The 18,984-nt window shown below is 33.3% G+C and overlaps 1 long non-coding RNA gene across 1 annotated transcript in view; it reads right to left on the reverse strand.

The window, feature by feature from the left end:
- Positions 1 to 1,175: 1,175 nt before the first annotated feature.
- Positions 1,176 to 18,984, reverse strand: part of LOC112621482 — a 59,044-nt gene continuing 41,235 nt past the window's right edge. The window contains exons 3-4 of the long non-coding RNA XR_003118734.1: positions 13,500 to 13,628; positions 1,176 to 1,339 (exon numbers count right to left, since the gene is read on the reverse strand). This is a non-coding gene — a long non-coding RNA (uncharacterized LOC112621482). The remainder of the gene's footprint in view (positions 1,340 to 13,499; positions 13,629 to 18,984) is intronic.

Here is an 18,984-nt window from a genome sequence, read left to right on the forward strand (position 1 = left end):
TACTATCTGTGCCATTCTAAAAGTTGATCAAGATTACTGCTTTCTCCAGGAGGTAACTGCCTCATATCAGTCCACTCCTCGGCCCCATGAAGGGAGAATTTCCCAAGCCACAGCTCCTTCTCTTAAACCCCATTCCAGCTTTCCACCATGACCCCGCATACTACATCTCAGACCAGGAGCACCACAACTGTCCCTTTCACTTTGATTATTCCTAACTTTGCATGTACCTTACTGAATATGAGTTCATGCCCTTTACAACATAACTACTGGACTTGTTGCCTTGACTCAGGAATACACCAAGATATTATTGGCATACAAATTAATTCATACTTCTAACATAATTTATAACACCACAAAGATACTCTTAGACACCTCAGATATTTCAGATTTGTTTTCCTAGGTAATATTCTATACATGGGAAACTTCCTTTAAGGGAAACCTATAAAGATGCCTTGTACTTTTACTTATTTTCTTCCTTTTTACTGTCATCATAAAATATTTTCTACAGAGTTGGGAGTAATGTGTGGAATATCTACTGGGAGATTCTACTATTTAGACCATTCAGATACCCCAAATAATTTATGTTAAAACTGATGTCAAGACACAAAGGGGTCAATTGTAACATAGTTTGGTTTTTGTTTTAAATGCTGTCTACCCAGTTTTGAGGCCTTCACTAGAGACTGACAGTTTATTTTCTTGAGCAGCGAAGTCCACACCTCCAATACTTCTTTTTTTAGAATTCTCAGACTCCATGACCATATAAACCTACCTTAATTGCCTGGGGCACAGGCACCAGCTAGCTGGGACAGCACCTATGCTCAGAGCCCATAAAGTTAGTCAAATTAACCAGTCCGCAGAGAGCTCCTGACATCTACCTAGTGGCACCCCACTTTCCCCCCATAAATTACTCTCCAAACTTCAGCTTGCTGCTCCCCTGGCCCTAGGTACAACTCTCTGTCTGGCTCTGTGTGTCAGCCTTCTCTTGTTTGGAGATATAAATAACAAAGAACTCTGTCTTTATTCTACCTGAATGTAATTGTGTTCTGCCATCAAAAGAATCCTTAAATCTTATAAAACAATTGTATACACCTCAAGTCTCCTCATATCTTAATACTATGCTATCCCATTAGGCCTTCTTTGTTTAAAGAGTGAAAATCAATTAATAAAAGGTGAACTGGAAACACTGAAAAATGAATGCTTTTATTTCTCACGCAGTTATTATTCTTGTCACAAAAATTATGCTTTCAGATTTCTTCAGTAAGAGCAGATTACATATTTTTGCATGCTTACTGCAAAGAGTATCAGTGGTATCTGGATTTTCATAATAAAGATGTGGTACCTGAAAAAGAAAATTATGTTTCAGAAATCTTTCTCTTATAACCATTTATAGATTATATATTTTTCTATACTCTTTCTACTCTAGCCATTAAATTATAGATTTAGCCTAGAGAAAATTATTTAACTGAAATTGCCACCCAATTAATAATATAACAATTATAAAAGATTATAGGAGTCCATATATCAGAATTTAACTTATAGATATTAGTAAAGTACATAAAAAATAGTATTTATTTTATTTCTAATTATTTGTTTGAAAATTACACACAATAATGAACAAAATTACTATATCTATATATACACAATATATATGTATGTGAGAATGAAATAGAATAAGCAAGAGAGAAAATATATAAGATGAAAAATACAAAGCTACAGAATTATGTCATCATTATTTAAAATCTTAAACATTCTGGTAAATTAAACTTTTAAAAATGTTAAATTCAGCACTTAAAATGGGGTTTGCATCTATTTTTAGAGAGATGAAATAAAACAGTTCAAACTCAGGAAAAAAAAATCTGAGTTTATAGAGATACATCATTAAAACACTGCAAAGCCCTGAAAATTTTAGAGCTTTGGAGGGGATCAGTGTTCTGTGTAGTGGAGTTTTAATAGATACCAGTGAAGCATTCTGGCAGAATGACAATTCCTTTGGAGTAGTGGGTAAATAGCTCTCCACTTACAGTAACATTAATATTTGTAAACTCCTGTCTTTCAGAGTTAGACAGATGCCTCTTTGTTTAAATTTGACAATAATAAACCAAAATTGGAATACAAAGATGTGGATTTTAACATGTACTCCATAACTTACTGGAAACTTTAAAAAAAAAAAAAAAAAAAAGAAAGAAAGAAAAGTCTTTGACCAATACAGAATGTGTTTAAAAGCAACATTGGAGAGTTTAGAGGGAACGTTTAACAGAAGAAAACGGAAAGAAGGCATCAACTATTGTGTTTATATCTTATCTTAAGGTTATATACAAAAGTGATTTTTCTTATGTCAATACAATTTATCTTATTACATCAGTATTTTATTAATATTTTTCTTGGAAAATCTCTTCTACTTCATTAGCCGCATATGATAGATATTTACTAATAATACATAACTTTGAGTAAATGGATTTTATTTATATAGAAGTGATCCAATCCAGGAGTAAGCAAACTACAGCCAGGTACCATATCTAGCTTGCAACTTGTTCTTGTAAATAAAGTTTTATTGAAACACAGTCACAGCCATTCATTTACAAATTATCTATGGCTGCCCTCACACTTCAACAACAGAGCTGAATACTTGAGTTCTTGATGCAGAGACTATTTGATCTGTAAATCCTAAAATGTTTGTTCCCCAGTCCTCCTTCTTCAAGGTAAGTTGTTCATAAAGAGGGTACTTCTTTGAAAACGATCAAATTAGTCTAAAAGTTATCTGTGTCATTGATACATATTACCTTGCCTGAAAGATACTATTAAATAAGATTATTGTGGTTGAATGCTTTCAATTGACATTTTTTATCCCCCAAATTATCATTCCAATAAGCGTTGAAAAATAAATTTATATATTTCTAGTTCACTTGAATTGCTTAAACTAAATAATCTGGAGATGAGTGTTTGAAGCACTCTGTATTAATAGCTTAATAATAAAATTGATGCCAAATGTAGAACAGTCAGAACAGAGAGTTTCCATTTCAGAAATTTAAGATTGTATCTGAGACTAGGAATTTGAACCACTCCTGGAAACTGAAGAAAAATACTAATATTCAGCTGGATACACTCCTTTCTTGTTAATACAGTGCAAAATAATCCCTTCTATAAATAACAATACCTGGAATACTTTTTCCATATAAATATGTATTAGGAAATAATGAAGGCTAAAACCTTAACCAATTGTACTTTAAAAATTACTCCTAGGAAATAAAATAACAGGAAATATCTAAATTTAAGAGCACATACTTGGAAAAACCACTATGTGATATACTATTATTTATATCTCTCTGAAATTTAAAGTTGCTTTAGAAAATACATTCCATCTCATTCCAGAGATTTTATATTGAAGTACCTCTCATAATTGCAAGAACTGTACAGCAACTTGTATTTGTAAGAAACATGTTCAATAGTATTTCAAACCTCTTTGATTCAATGCCTGAATGCTGTTAAGTATATTACTAGATCTTTGTACTTATAATGTTTTTTTTAACATGGTAGAATTTTGCTAAATCAAAACTTCTTTTTAAATGAATATTAATAATGATAAACAATATTTTACTAAGTTTATGAGGCTATATGTAAAGTGGTCTCGCTAGTCAAGTCCAATTAGGTGTTCTCTGGTAAAATGCTTCTGTAAGATAGTGTATCATCCTTTTAGAGAGCTGCAATTGCACAAGCATCTTCAAGGCTCAGAGAAATTTAGCCTCCTTATCTCCACCCTTTTAAAAACTTTTCAGCTAATTGCCCTTGGAAACTTTAAATCATTCCGGTCTAGCAGTATAACCTTGTAGATACAAATGAATTTCAGTTATATTACTGAAATGATTATTGCTATCGAAATGATGAAAACTTTAGGAATTGTAACTCTGCTTATGATTGCTAGATTTCTCTAGTGAATTTTCTTAATTTCTTTTTCTGAAGACTACTGTACAGTTTTCCTTTTTCTCAAGTCTCCAAATTTCTCTTCTTTCCTCCATCCTATTTTAGCTTCTAATCTCATCTTTCAATTCATTAAGACAACAAAAGGATGGAAATATCATTATCTTCCCACCAACAATTCTATAAGCCAACTTTCTCCAGCACTGAAATATTTATCTTCCCTCTTGTTTCCCTTTATATTGGTCCATAGAGCTCATTCATTCATTTTTATCTCTCCAGAACACTCTAACTTATAACAATAACACAATTTACTCTCCTATTTTCCTACCAATATACATGTATTTTTTATTATAATTACCTGTGTACGTCTAATGAAGCTGACAAGAGTCTCTTTAATGTATATTCCCACATAAATTTGGGCACCTTCAACTTTCCTTGATATTGACAAAATAATCTGAAAGTGATTGGGTATAACTATGTTTCTACCAGCAGGGAATGTAATCCTTGTGAGACTTTATATTATGGTGTTTTAATTTTTGGCAAATTTCAAAACATAAAATGGTATTTTATGGTTTTTATAATTTGTATTTCCTTATTTACCAGTGAGATTAAATGATTTTATATCTATATGGCTATAACTCTTTTTTTTCAGCATATTACAAATTGCAAAACTTTCTACCAACAAACTCCTATCAAGTCAAAAATATATTCCCTAATCTATGACCTAGACTATGCCCTGCAGCCCAATCTCAGTTGTTCACTTGATAGGATCAGGATCATGCCCTGTGGTTGCTGTCTAAACATATCATGCACCATCACACTCATTCTCCCAGCACATTCTCTGATAGTGTAACCCTTCATGGGCTCCAGCATTGCTCTTCCAGTCTCCTGGACTACTTTGCACCTTTTCTTCTCTCTTCAAATTGCCAACAACTTTCTGCAACCCTGAGTCTCACTAATGATCTTGTTTATTGTATCCCAGATGGGAAGGAAGAAAATCTACAAAACCACTTGTGTCTATATTTGTACATAAGATCTTCCTTCCTGAACTTATGGATGAAATGTCACTTCTTGTGTTGAAGACTAATTCCTCCACAGGTTTGCTAGATCCAATTCATTAAACTTCTCAAGGCTTTGTTCCCTAAAATATCCATCTTGTTTCCCCTATATAATCAGTTTTTCACTCTCTGCTGTATAATTCCCATCATGGTACGATCCATGTTTTAAAAACTTTGACTCATTCTCTAGTTGCCACCCTATTATTCTACTTCTCTTTAGTGCAACACTCTTTGAAGCAATTATTACTTCTCCCTTTATCTGTTTCCTCAACTTAATTATTTCTTTATTTCAACAACATCATTGAAACTTGTCCTATTGAGATTACTAATAATCACCATCTTGCCAAGTTCTCAGTCCTCACCTTTTTGATTTCTTAGCAACTGTTAACTCAACTGCATCTATCTTGAAATCCTTTCTTTATTTGGCCTTACATTCCTACATCACTTTATTTATCTTTGTAGCTGACTCCTGCTTTTTTCCATAACTCTAAATTATCAAGCACCTCAAGGATATCATTGGCCCTTTCTTCTCTAATTTTTTCTCTCCCTACAGAATCTCATTTTGTCTGATGGCCTTGGTTAACATCTCTCCATTTTTTACTTCCAAATGTTTGTCTACAGGCTGAACTTCTTTCTTGATCAGGAACCTCTGTATCCAATTGTCTAATTCATGCTTTCATTTGGCATTATAACAGGCATGTCAAACTATGTCCAAAACCGAACTGCCCTCTCCCTGCATATCATCCCAATCTGCATTTCCTCCCCATCTCACTGAAAAGAATCACTATTCACACATGTGTTAGGGCCAAAGGCCTGGAAGTCATTCTTGATTCTTTTTTCTCCTTATATCTTATACCCAAATGGTAATCATTTAAACTCTTAATTTTGCAAAGTCTAAAGGTAGGTACTTTTCTCTGTCTTCAAAATTGACAACAGTGATTGGCATGCCACAGGTGCTATCAAATAGCTGTTGAATGATTAATGAATGCAGCAGCAAAATTTATTTTTATGTAAAATATGTAAATATTTTCTTAAACCATAGATGAGAAGCTTTCAGAAAAACACAATTTAGCATTGCTTTCATATGCATATGTAAAAACGCTTTAGAAATAGTCAATCAAAATTATAATTATTTATGTTTTAAATTGATATTCCATTGGCATAACTGTTATACTCTTTACTTTTTCAGGTGTGTTATTTTTGGCTTTCCTTCCTGGGTGGATTTCCTGATATTTTATGCTATTTCCACATCTTTCAATCTAAATGTATAATTTTTTAAAATTAATCATTCGTGGAGAAAAGATAGTCTCTAGTGACATTTAAGGGTATCAAGCAAAAGAAAAAGACACATACAATTATCCAAGATAGATTTATAGTACTTCTGACAGCACAGGTTAAACAAATAGTTAACAAATTCAAAACAGAGCAATTCAAATCCTTCATTAGAAGTATTCATTTCTATGTATGTCTGGTGAAGAAACATAGTAATAGTTAATTATTTTGATTTGGACTATGAACTATTCTAAATCATAGTAAGGAGTGAAAGAACACTATGTTTCCTTATAGGAATAAAAAACATACTTTGATGGGTCATTATATTTTTCAAATACTGACTCTTGATCCTTTTTACCTATAACATGCCTAGGTAGTGCAGTTGATATTTGTTGTTTTTATCTTCCTGGCATCCTGTTCTTTGCATCTTTTTGCTCTAAGGAGGACAGCTCTTTCTTTCACTTGGTAGAGTCTATAATCACCTGGCTTCACTTCCTGAATTTTATGGTGCATATGAAAGAAAAAGCTTCAGTGACTTTGTCTTCCAAAGATTGATATAAATCTTGGGAATGGGATGCTATGCACTTTTCTCTGGCATTGCTAGTTGTTAAATACAATCCAAACTATATCTGATGATGGCCAGGAGACAAACTTCTTGAGCCTGAAACCATTAGAAAGTAAAATTTAGCAGAGACAGAGCATAAAAAGAGGCAGGCTATCTGATATTTGATTATTTTGTTGAGTTCCTGGATCCAGCTAAACCTAAATGACCCTAGATTTTTATGTTTCTGAACCAACATATTCTACTATTGATTGAGTTTTTGTGACTTGTAACCAAAAGGTATTCTTGTAAATACAACCAATGATAGAGATTTTAAGTAAATATTTACATAATTGTTTTTACTAATTTATAATTAAAATGTGTCAATATGCTTTTCAGAGTACTCAAGTACTACCACAAGCAAAATATTAGCAGTTAGAGCATTTTAATTTTACTTGGAATGATCAAATAACAATTCGTGTCAAAACATTAACTAAAAGTGCATAACTTAAATAGAATCTGACATTGTGGACTTATTGTCTAGGAACTGCAGGATTATATAATTGATTGAATTATTGAATACATGTGATTTGCCTTATCCTTCTGTTACTGTTGGTGCTTAATTTTATTTGTGAGTCCCTTTCTCCAAGTTAAATTTCTTTTTTGCTCTTTATACTCTCTTTGTGTTATTTTATCTGTGTTTATGATTTTGCCCCAACTCGTATGCTGATGATTTCCAAAATTTACCCTGATTTTGAGATTTCTGTATTCAACTGCCACTGGGTATCTTTTATTATAATAAAAGCATAGTATTATCCCATTATTTCTTAGTCTCATGTGAAATCATAACTATCATCATGAGTAAATACCGAGAGAGAGGAAATACAAGGAAGTAACAGCTTCCAAACCTATTAGTATATAAAATGATGTACACTAGGGGTTAGGAACCCCTACTATGTGCTTTTCTAATAACCTAAATAGCAACTCAGAGGAGATGGGGCATATAAATTAACTCTTCTCTCCTTGGTCCCTTACTGATCTAGTTATGCCAGGTAATTAAATTCAGCATTAATAGAATAGGCCTTGGGTGGTATGCTTAACTCATTTCCCATCTCCTAGTCTTGTAGGATCCATTTAAATTAGTAGCCCTACATTTAAATTTTGGGAGTCATGATTGATTTGTCCATTTCCTTAAGTCCTGCTAACTATTCAAAAAATTTCTCACCTGGATATTTCTCCAGTCATTTCTTTTGTTCATTCCTAGTTCTGTTATGCTGCTCATATTTTGCCTGAAAACTGCAGCAACATACCATTTATCAAATAACACTTAATCACTGATGCCTTCACTGAATGTTCTCTGGGGTGAATTAGAAACCCCTGTTCTGTGGTTTTCTAGTAACATGTAGTAATTGATATCATTGCACCAAGTACATATTAATGTAATTTTATTTTAGTTTTATGCCTATTTTTCTAGAATAGGAGCAATTTGATATATTATCTTTTTTCAATGTGGAAGAGGTGGAGGGATATTGAGTCCCTTCAAAATATGACAGAGAACATTAATCCTGTTTCATTTCTTTTTTTTATTTAAAAATATCATTGCTAATTACCTAAAAAAGGGAAATTTAGGAAACTTATCTAAGTTATCAGTTGATTTTTGTGCATTTGGCATTGTTTGTAGGGTTAATAATTTGCTTCACGACCTTCAGCCTTTTATAAATGATGGCAAAATCCTGTTATTCCTCTCATTCTGTGCTTTTGTAACATGTTCAAAGTAATGTTTACTCCTCTGGATGATGAGATCTGTAATAAACCTAACAGCAATTCTTTTAGAGCCTTATCTATCTTCAAATTTCAGAATTTGGGTGCAAGGTGAGACATTTCCTTTGACTGGAACATTTTTCTGCAAGAATCTTGTTGTCACAATTTTGCTCTGCTCCAATACAGCATCTTCAGAAAGACATTCTCAGACTGTAATTGCAAAATAGTTGCCACTTTCTGTAAATCACTCTGTGCCCTGCCCTTCCACCTTCTGTAAATGCCTGCCATTTTACCTCCTGTAAATCATTGTGTCTTCTTATGCTGTTTTATTTTCCTCAACATACTAACAATTAACTGATATCACTTAATTTTATATTTGTTTATTTTTTTATTGCCTTTATCACTCCTAAAATATAAACTCTTGAAGTCATAGACTTCGTCTTATACACTCTTTTATTGCCAGAGTGTAGAATACAACTTGGAATATAGTAGGCCTACCATATATATTTTTAAAATAAAGAACTGGTACATAAAATCATATTACTTTCCTGTCCCCTTCTATGTTGTTCATGAATATGTATTGTTTAGCCATTAAAGTTATTCACTTCCCCCCACAATTTTAACTATATTATTGGCTTCATTCTTTTCCCATTTAGTAAAACTATAATACAAACATAATCATTTTGCCTTTTCCCCTTCCATTTTGCTTTCCTTGCTATTATTTGAAACTTCAAGCACCTTTGGTGGTTTACTTCTTCCGTAGTTCATTAACTAAGTATTCTTCCTTTACTAATTTATCTTATTTTTGATATATGTAATTTTGATATGTCATATTAAATTATTTATTTTCTTGTTTTATTTCTTAGGATTTCAGATGATGTGAAATAATATTACTTTTTTAGGTCTAAGAATATCATGATACACAATATTCTAATACAATATTACATTTGCATTAAGAGAACTGTGCACTCCTAGGCTCATCTCTTAAGATTAGCCTTAATGGAAAAAAGTTAAAAAGAATACTAACTTCCTATCTTAAATTATACTTTCTAAGAATGACAACTAAAAATAGTGGCTGTGAATGACACCAACAATTTATTCATCTCTATACAAATGGAAACTGTGCAGTGACAAGAATTGAGCAGGCTACTTTCAAGTTCTTAGATAGCCACAATAAAGACAATGAACTGGAAAACGGTAGTTACAAACATAACACAGTTTATATGGCATGGACATTTTATATCGACCCTAGAGGTTAGCTATGCCCCGGGACACTCAGAATAAATAATTCATTTTCCATGCAACACGATTCTGACCAATGACCTATGAGTAGAAGTGCCTTGTGGAATATCCAGGAAATGTCTTAAAGGAGAAATATGTTACTACCATGTTTTTTCTTACTTCAGGCATTTACTTGAATAGCTGCCTTGGAAAATGTTGTAGAAACTGTATATTGTGATCAACAGATCAGCAAAGGAGAAAGAGCTGGCATCCCTGATAATATGGGGCTTCAGACCAGTGTTAGACTGCTTACAATTAATTTGGAATGTTATAAACTTTTCTGTTGTTTAAGCCACACTTATTTTGGATTTTCTGTTAATTACAGATTAATTTATCTTCCAAAGCAGAAGTCAGTTGGCAGAGTTGAAGTTGTGTTTCAGGTTAGTTATACTGATGAACAATGTGTCATTGAAGGAATAAAATAAATGGGAAATAATGAGTATCATAAGAATCTCTTGTCTCAAAAATTGGGCTAAGACATTTTGTTGAGGTTTACATTATGAGCTTTCTCATTCCATGTACTCAAACCTTTTCCCGATTGCACGGTTAGAGAAGGCTTTGCATTAGACAGCTTAGCATTGCACAGAGATGAAAATGGAAGGGGAGGAAGAATGTAAAAGAAAGTCAAAGTGATTGTAATTTCCCCTTCTTGTTTAGAAATTTACACCATTCTTCATCTGAGTGAATTTTAAATATTTCTTAAACAATATTACTTTGAACAAAGGAGATGATCTAAGTTTTGTGGAGCCCGAAGCCTAAAAAATGTTTTTATCCTCTTTAAGATAAAACAAAGATAAAATTATAAATACAACATTGGGTGTTAAAGGATTTTTTGAAGAGAAAAAAAAATGCCACAAACATACAAATATTTAACAACTATAAAGCCTATAAAGGCCACCTTTATCATCTTAGTAGAAGAGAATGATCATAATCGATTACAGTTGATTATAAACTGTCTTTAATTTTAAAATTTAAATATTTATTTCAACTTATATTTTTATTGAATCAGGAGATACTTATGGTGGTCCTTATTTTGAGGTGTATTCTGAGTTGTATAGTCTCTTTACGAATGCATTTTTTATCAAACTGCCATTTAAAAATTTTCTAAAATATGTTCTTATTTCATTACTGTTTATTAAATAGATTGTCAGAAATCCAAGAGCCTATTTATTACTTCTTTCTGAAATTTATATCTCCTTAATTAATGACTTCACATGGTATCATATGAAAAACAAACAAATTTTACAAATATTCTGTTATCTTTCATCTTTATCACTTTTATGTCACATTCCATTAATATTTACCTAATTTTTTGTTATTTAATAAATAAATTTTATTTTATTTATTTATTATTTTAAATAAGAGCTTTATTTCTGGTGACGCTCATAAGATAATGTGGCTTTAGCTATCTCCCTTAATTCAATCATTTGCATCCCTACTGAAAGAAATTTCAGGTCTTCTCTGCACAGGCAAAGCATGCCTAAAAAACTCACCACACAGTAAATAAATTTTAAAATAACAAGAGAAAGCAACCTACAATAATAACGTGACCAAAAAATTTAAGTTTTTTTTTTTTTTTTTAAATGACTAAGTTCATAAAGTTAAGCTAGAGTCATTAAGGCCTTCACAGAATCCTCTATTTTGGTAAGATAATCTAAAAACACAATAATATGTGAAGTGAAGTAGGAAACCTATAATATAGTTATAAACTCATTCTCACTTTTTAGAATCTAAGTTCAAAAGATTATCCATATATTAAAGTTTAGAATATTTTATTTTATTTTATATTTATATTGGTTAAAAGAAATAGTAGTCATTTTATTAAACTACTTAAATATTAAATATTTTCTTAGTTTTACAAATAAGTAACTGTGACAAAAATATAATAACAGTCAGGTCAAAAACAGCACTGCAGCATTGAGACGAATATTTAACCAGTGAGTAAATTTTAAGTATAAATTCCATAAGAACATAACAAAAACATTGTTCATTTACCATTAAAAAAAGCATTTCCCTCACCAAATCTTAAATTATGGTCTCACTTCAAAATCTAATAATGAAGTGCATTATAAAAACACTAGGTCCTCCATAGTTCTCTTTATAAACACCTAGATAAACATTAAAAGATTGATTCTAATCTGAACAGGGAAGTGTTACTGTGAAATGAAACTGAACATGTTGATAATTTCATTAAATTCTAATAATATAATTAACTTAAATTCGGAAAATTCAAAAGGCTGGTTATCCCAGGAGAATTTCTCTTTTTTTTTTTTTAAATCCGACCTTTCACCTCTGTTTTACCATTTTGAATCCAAACCAGATTAAAAGTGACCGAAAATTGTTAACACATGATGTTGCTTGATGGTTTATAGGAAATTGGTTGGTGGTCTCAATTCCACGGACAGGTATTCACATCATAAAAAAGACCATTAGGGTTTGTAGCAATTTATCTCCTTACATTTAGGCTTAAATGAAACAAACACATTATTTCAAAACAACAACAACAACAAATTTTCTCAAGGACAAAAATTGTTCAGATGCTGAAAAAAAAATATTTCAAAGTAAAACTCTTGAAATATATGTAAATGTAAATAAATGTAAATGATGTCTAAATCACTATAGAAACTCTAAGATTAATAGTGTAATTTCTTTGATAAATAATCTATTCATTTCAAAGAAAGTAAAATATTTTGAATTTTTGTGATAATTCTGTTGTATGTGTGTACATGTGTATAGATTCCCCAAGAAATGTATTAAAATTTTCTCAAGTTAACCACCAAAGAATTAAACATAATATCATCTCATACATCCCTAAATCCAAGTACAAGTTCTACACAAATTAAGTTTGAAAGAGTTATTTTATAGTATATATCCACCTGATGAAGAAGTTTTACATTTAGTAAACTTTGTTTCTATAAATGAATGTAGTCCTGAAATTCAAGTATAAAATATACTTGAATGAGAATTTAATTTAAGCCAATTCAATTAAACTAAAACAAGATATTGGAAAATCTCAGATTGGAAACATCCTTTGCTGCTTCCTCATGCAACCTCGCTTCTTTTCCATCTGATACATGCATTTCTTTCTTTAACTCATAGTCATATTTTCTCTACTAAAATACATTTAAGGATGGAGAAATTGTGTTTCATAAAACATTAAATTTCATTTTGAAGTTGCTTCAGTGAAGATTCTTCAGTGTATTACATTGAAAATATATGCTCCTATCATATCTATCAGGAAGTCCTAGTTTTGCCTTCTGTGGTGACATGTAAAACCTATATACCTCTTTTCCCTAAAGTAATGTTTTTCATACCTGCATTTCAAACATAGCTACTTCCTGTGACTACATAGTTGACAATGGAGGGCATCAATATAAACCCTGGCTTGTCACCTTCCCCAACTCTGTGTTCTTATGACCATCACATGCTGACTTCACAATGCTGTGAGAAAGAGGACAATGGTTTTATGAAAAAGAAAGAAATAGTTAAGCACGTGTTGCAGAAATACCAGTTTGAAAATACTGTCACAGATTTTTAAGGGGGCCGGCCTTGGGCAAAGAGTTTGTTACAAAACCTCAGCAGTTTGGCTGGGGGGTGGATATAAGTAATGCACAAATTACATGACTAGTTGGGTTTTGCAGGATCACGGAGGGATAGAAAATTAAACTCACTCAAAGATATATAGTTTATCATGCTGGGATGATGTAGCACAATCAGCCACAGGAGGGAGGACATGTGGCCCATTTTCATGGAGACAGCTCTTCTTTTCAGACTTCTAATACTCAGGGGAGAGGTCAAGCCTATTTTCAAGATGAAACAGAAAGTGGGGAGGTGTCAGAGAGTTGAATTGCAATTTAATACATTCGAAACCTTTAGCAGTTGGAATAGATTCTAGGGTGAAATTCCATCTGAAATTTAATATACTGTGATGAAAACATGAAGTTAGCAAAAATAAATAAAAATTCAATACACTACCCATAGAACAACAATGAGTTCAGCAATTTTAGGTTAATTTGCAAAATGGTTTTACTGTAAAACATTTGAGTTGTGGCCATGAATTTCTAATGTGCTAATTAGAATGAGAACTTTTAAAATGCCATGGAGTCTTATTGAGGTTTTCTAAGAAATTCAGTGGGTTTTCAGAGATCATATTTGGAATCTTAGAAATAATGATAAGAACTTGTAAACACAAATAAGGGAACAACAGACACTGGGATCTACTTGGGGGGGAGGATGGGAGGAGGGAAAAGAGCAGAAAAGATAACTATTGGGTACTGAGCTTAATACCTGGGTGATGTAATAATATGTGCAACAGCCCCCATGACATGTGTTTATGTATGTAACAAACCTTCATATGTAAACTTTCACATGTACCCCCAAACCTAAAATAAAAATATTAAAACATATGTGAAAAAAAGAAATAATGTGACAAACTTAAAAATTCAGGCACAGGAAGGTTGGGATTTTTCCACAAATACATAACTAGTAAGTAGAAAAGCTAGAAATCAAATCCAGAAAGGTGAGGTGGATCAGATCTGAAACATTTTATACCCATGGTTTTATGCCGGTCAGTCACAGATGCTCAAGGTTTTCACATAAAGCCTCATGGCCTCATGTCTGTCAGAAGGTTCTCACCCTGCTTTCCTTTGTAATAAATACCCTTAAAAAAGATCAAAGCATTTTTGGTACCAAACAACGTAATGTAATTGATGGTTTTCCTTATTGAACAAAAAGCCTATATCCACAAGGTCAAAGTTCTGCTCTTTAAGAAAGGCTAACACTTGGGACATATGTATCTGTACTGAGTGGGTCAGTTTATGAGCAAGTTACACACAACAGTAAACACAATTCTATTGAAAAACATTTTTTTTTTCGGTAAGATGTAGGATTCATCCTACTGAAATCACTTGCATAAAACGTCAACATATCGGGCAATTTACAGGTTATTTAAATTAATACAGGAGCCAGCAGCTATCTCTCATGAATGAAGTAAGTTTGGTAGGGATAAAAGGGAGAGGTGGGGAATCTGGCAAACTAACCATAGCATATTAGAATCAATTTCAGTCATGTGGTAATGGAAATATTATGTTTCCAGACCTTTCTTTGTTTTTTTTTTCCAACATTAGTTGGAGATTCAGAATTTAGTTTTGTTTTTGTTTTGCATGAAGGGAGGTGGGTGGAAATATACTGCCTTTAAATTTTGTTGACAAATAAACCTTAAAAACATTTTATCAGCCCAACAGACTACTTTAAACTTCATTTCATCTGGGGTCTTTCAACTTTCAATCTCCATTACAGTAGTATCAAATATTTTTATCAACTGTTTTTGTTTTGTTTTGTTTTGTTTTGTTTTGTTTTGTTTTTGAGATGGAGTCTGGCTCTGTAGCCCAGGCTAGAGTGCAGTGGCCGGATCTCAGCTCACTGCAAGCTCCGCCTCCCGGGTTCACGCCATTCTCCGGCCTCAGCCTCCCGAGTAGCTGGGGCTACAGGCGCCCGCCACCTTGCCCGGCTAGTTTTTTGTATTTCTTAGTAGAGACGGGGTTTCACCGTGTTAGCCAGGATGGTCTCGATCTCCTGACCTCGTGATCCACCCGTCTCGGCCTCCCAAAGTGCTGGGATTACAGGCTTGAGCCACCGCGCCCGGCCTATCAACTGTTTTTGAGATGGAAAATAATGACAGTGAGAGAAAACTTCCAATTTTTTTCTAAATAACTTAAATTTCATGGAAGATTGTTGAAAATCAGTAAGAATCTACAATAAAGAGTTTCAGTGCAAAGCAAACTTAATCAGCAATGCTGTATATATATACCCAATATGTTTTAAACTAATGAAATTGAGAAATAGTGTTTGTAAATGCTTTATTTCTTCCCCTTTGATTAAAATACGGGAGCCCACCAATAGTAGCCCTTGTTCATAGCACAGTTACCTGGGGAACACATCTTTCAAGATCAAATGCAGGGCCACTTCACATACATCTAGGGACAGAGATCAGAAATCTATGCTTCCACACTTGTGATTAACTGCTATGTCTTGGATATTTCTTAGTGGGTTAAGACACAGAGTCAGAAAAATAAAGCTAAATTATCTATCAGGAACAGAAGTCAGATTTCCAGTCTATGCTTGAAAACACAATGATCTGTGTTATGCGGTAAAACAGATGCAGCAAAATGAAAGTGAGACAAAACCATGGTAGCTTGTGTCAGACTGTACAATGCAGATGAGACACAGTGGAGGTCAGAGGGAGGAGGAGGAGAAGAAATATTGGGCTCAGTCTCCGAGACTGAAAGAATTTATAGGCAGATCATCAAAAGACGAAGAATATCTGGAAGGCTTGAATACCTGGCAAGATACAGTGGTGAATCCCCCACCAAGTCTGGTTCACATTAAGATGTGTGTTTCAGCTCACATACTTCCATCCCTGGCCTAACAGAACAAGCTGTGTCTATGATAGAGGTTAACACATGGCAATATTTTTATGCCTTCTCTTAATACTAAGTTCTAAGAAACAGACAACAACTACAAATCTACAAATAGAAATCTAGTTCAGAGGCCAGGGACTGCTTTCTGTCTCTTCACTCTTACTTTTCAGTCCACTATATCATCAGTAAATTTGGTCTTTAAAAACCTTTTAAAAAACAATATATCTCCTTTGTAGTAATCATGTTGAAAAAAGATATGGTGAGAGTCCAGTCTTGAACTGTTTTGTGTGTCTCGTTTATTACTATTTTGAGTAAAAGTCTTACTTAAAGAACAATCTGGCAAAAATTCTAAATATGATGGCAAAGATAGTCTCATCATTTTTGAAGACATTTAGTGAGCATGTATTATGTGTCATAGGATTCTGAGATGAGGAAGCTACACGTGGTCCCAGGCTTCTTCGATTTCGAGATAATGAGAGACAGACCTGAGGATAAGTGATCATAACAGTGTGAAAAGCACTATTAATGTACATATCAAACAAGTGCTATGGGGGTTCTGAAGGGCAAGCTAATAATTACCCAGCAATTATAGAAAAAAATTTATACTTCAGGATTATATAAAATAACAATCCTTCAAAATTATATTACAAATTTCTCTTTACTCTGCCCATCATTCGTTATTTGCCTGATTCATTATTTGATATTAACTATACTGAATTTTGCTAAAAAGGCCATAACAAAATATCACAAACTGGGTGGCTTAAACAACTGAAATGGAATTGTCTCACAGTTCTTTAGACCAAAAGTCTGAGATCAAGGTTTTGACAGGGCTGTATTCCCTGTAAGGATATGGGAAGATCAGTTCCAACCCTTTTTCCTAGCTCCTGGTTTTTCATTGGCTTGTGACATTTTAATGCCAATATTCACATATAATTCTCCCCGTGTGTGTATTTCTCTGTCCAAATATTTCCTTTTTATAAGGATACCCGTCATATAGTTTTGGGGCCTACTCCACTGTAGTATAACCTAAATTTAACTAGTTACATCTGCAATGACCCTATTTCCAAATAAGACCACATTTCAAGGTATTTTTGGGGTTAGGACTTCAATATGTGAATCTGGGAGAGAGACAATCCATCCATAACATTTGTCTGAAGCCTGGTTATCTTGTGAAAGGCCTGAGTTCCCTCCAAGGATAGGATACTCTGAATCTGAATTTAAATGCAAATGTTAACAAATGGGTACAGAGCCAGGTGTGCTTTCTGTAAACTTTGGACATTTGGGAAAAATTGACTATGAGGTCTGCAAGTTATCTGGCAATCTGAATAATCCATATAAGAGAAATAGATGATTATAAAATAGTCTAAGATCTAAGTTCAGAACAAATGTCCCTAGTAACGGCAAAGTATATACTGGCTTTATGATTTTTTACAAAGTCACTTCAAGATTTTGCTGAAATATTTGTATGTTTTTCAGTTAATCCAGGAATTTGGCAATTCTTTCATGGTTTCTTACAAAAGAGAATCTGTGGTAATATAAAACTATTTGATTAGATTTATTCAATCTGGAAGGAGTAAAAATAGGTTCACCACTGCTTAGTTTGGTTCGTCTGACACTGGGCATTACATTGAAATGGTTAGAAAAGTGAGAGAGACACATTGTTTTATTTATACAAAGAAGGATAAACTATGGTTACTATACATAAGTGTTGGTGGAGTACCAAAGGGTGATTGACATATGTTAATAAGAAACCTATGTTTCATTGCGATTGATTTATCATATTAAAATACAAGACATAAGCTTTGCATTACAGCAAAGGCATGTTATATAGAGCATGGGACAGCAGTGGCAGGTCTGGTAGATGAGGAAACTTGTTCTGGCTATTTGGGCATGAGTGGCACATTTCAAAAGGTGGCATAAAAATAACAAGATTTTTACATTGTTAGTTTTTTTTTTGTTTGTTTGTTTGTTTTTTTTTAATTTATTTATTATTATTATACTTTAAGTTGTAGGGTACATGTGCATAACGTGCAGGTTTGTTACATATGTATACTTGTGCCATGTTGGTCTGCTGCACCCATCAACTCATCATTTACATCAGGTATAACTCCCAGTGCAATCCCTCCCCCCTCCCCCCTCCCCATGATAGGCCCCGGTGTGTGATGTTCCCCTTCCTGAGTCCAAGTGATCTCATTGTTCAGTTCCCACCTATGAGTGAGAACATGTGGTGTTTGGTTTTCAGTTCTTGTGATAGTTTGCTAAGAATGATGGTTTCCAGCTGCATCCTTGTCCCTACAAAGGACGCAAACTCATCCTTTTTTATGGCTGCATAGTATTCCATGGTGTATATGTGCCACATTTTCTTAATTCAATCTGTCACTGATGGACATTTGGGTTGATTCCAAGTCTTTGCTATTGTGAATAGTGCTGCAATAAACATACGTGTGCATGTGTCTTTATAGCAGCATAATTTATAATCCTTTGGGTATATCCCCAGTAACGGGATGGCTGGGTCATATGGTACATCTAGTTCTAGATCCTTGAGGAATCGCCATACTGTTTTCCATAATGGTTGAACTAGTTTACAATCCCACCAACAGTGTAAAAGTGTTCCTATTTCTCCACATCCTCTCCAGCACCTGTTGTTTCCTGACTTTTGAATGATCGCCATTCTAACTGGTGTGAGATGGTATCTCATTGTGGTTTTGATTTGCATTTCTCTGATGGCCAGTGATGA

The sequence above is a fragment of the Theropithecus gelada genome, chromosome 3 (genome assembly GCF_003255815.1).
Source record: "Theropithecus gelada isolate Dixy chromosome 3, Tgel_1.0, whole genome shotgun sequence".
In the NCBI taxonomy this organism is placed as follows: Eukaryota; Metazoa; Chordata; class Mammalia; order Primates; family Cercopithecidae; genus Theropithecus; species Theropithecus gelada.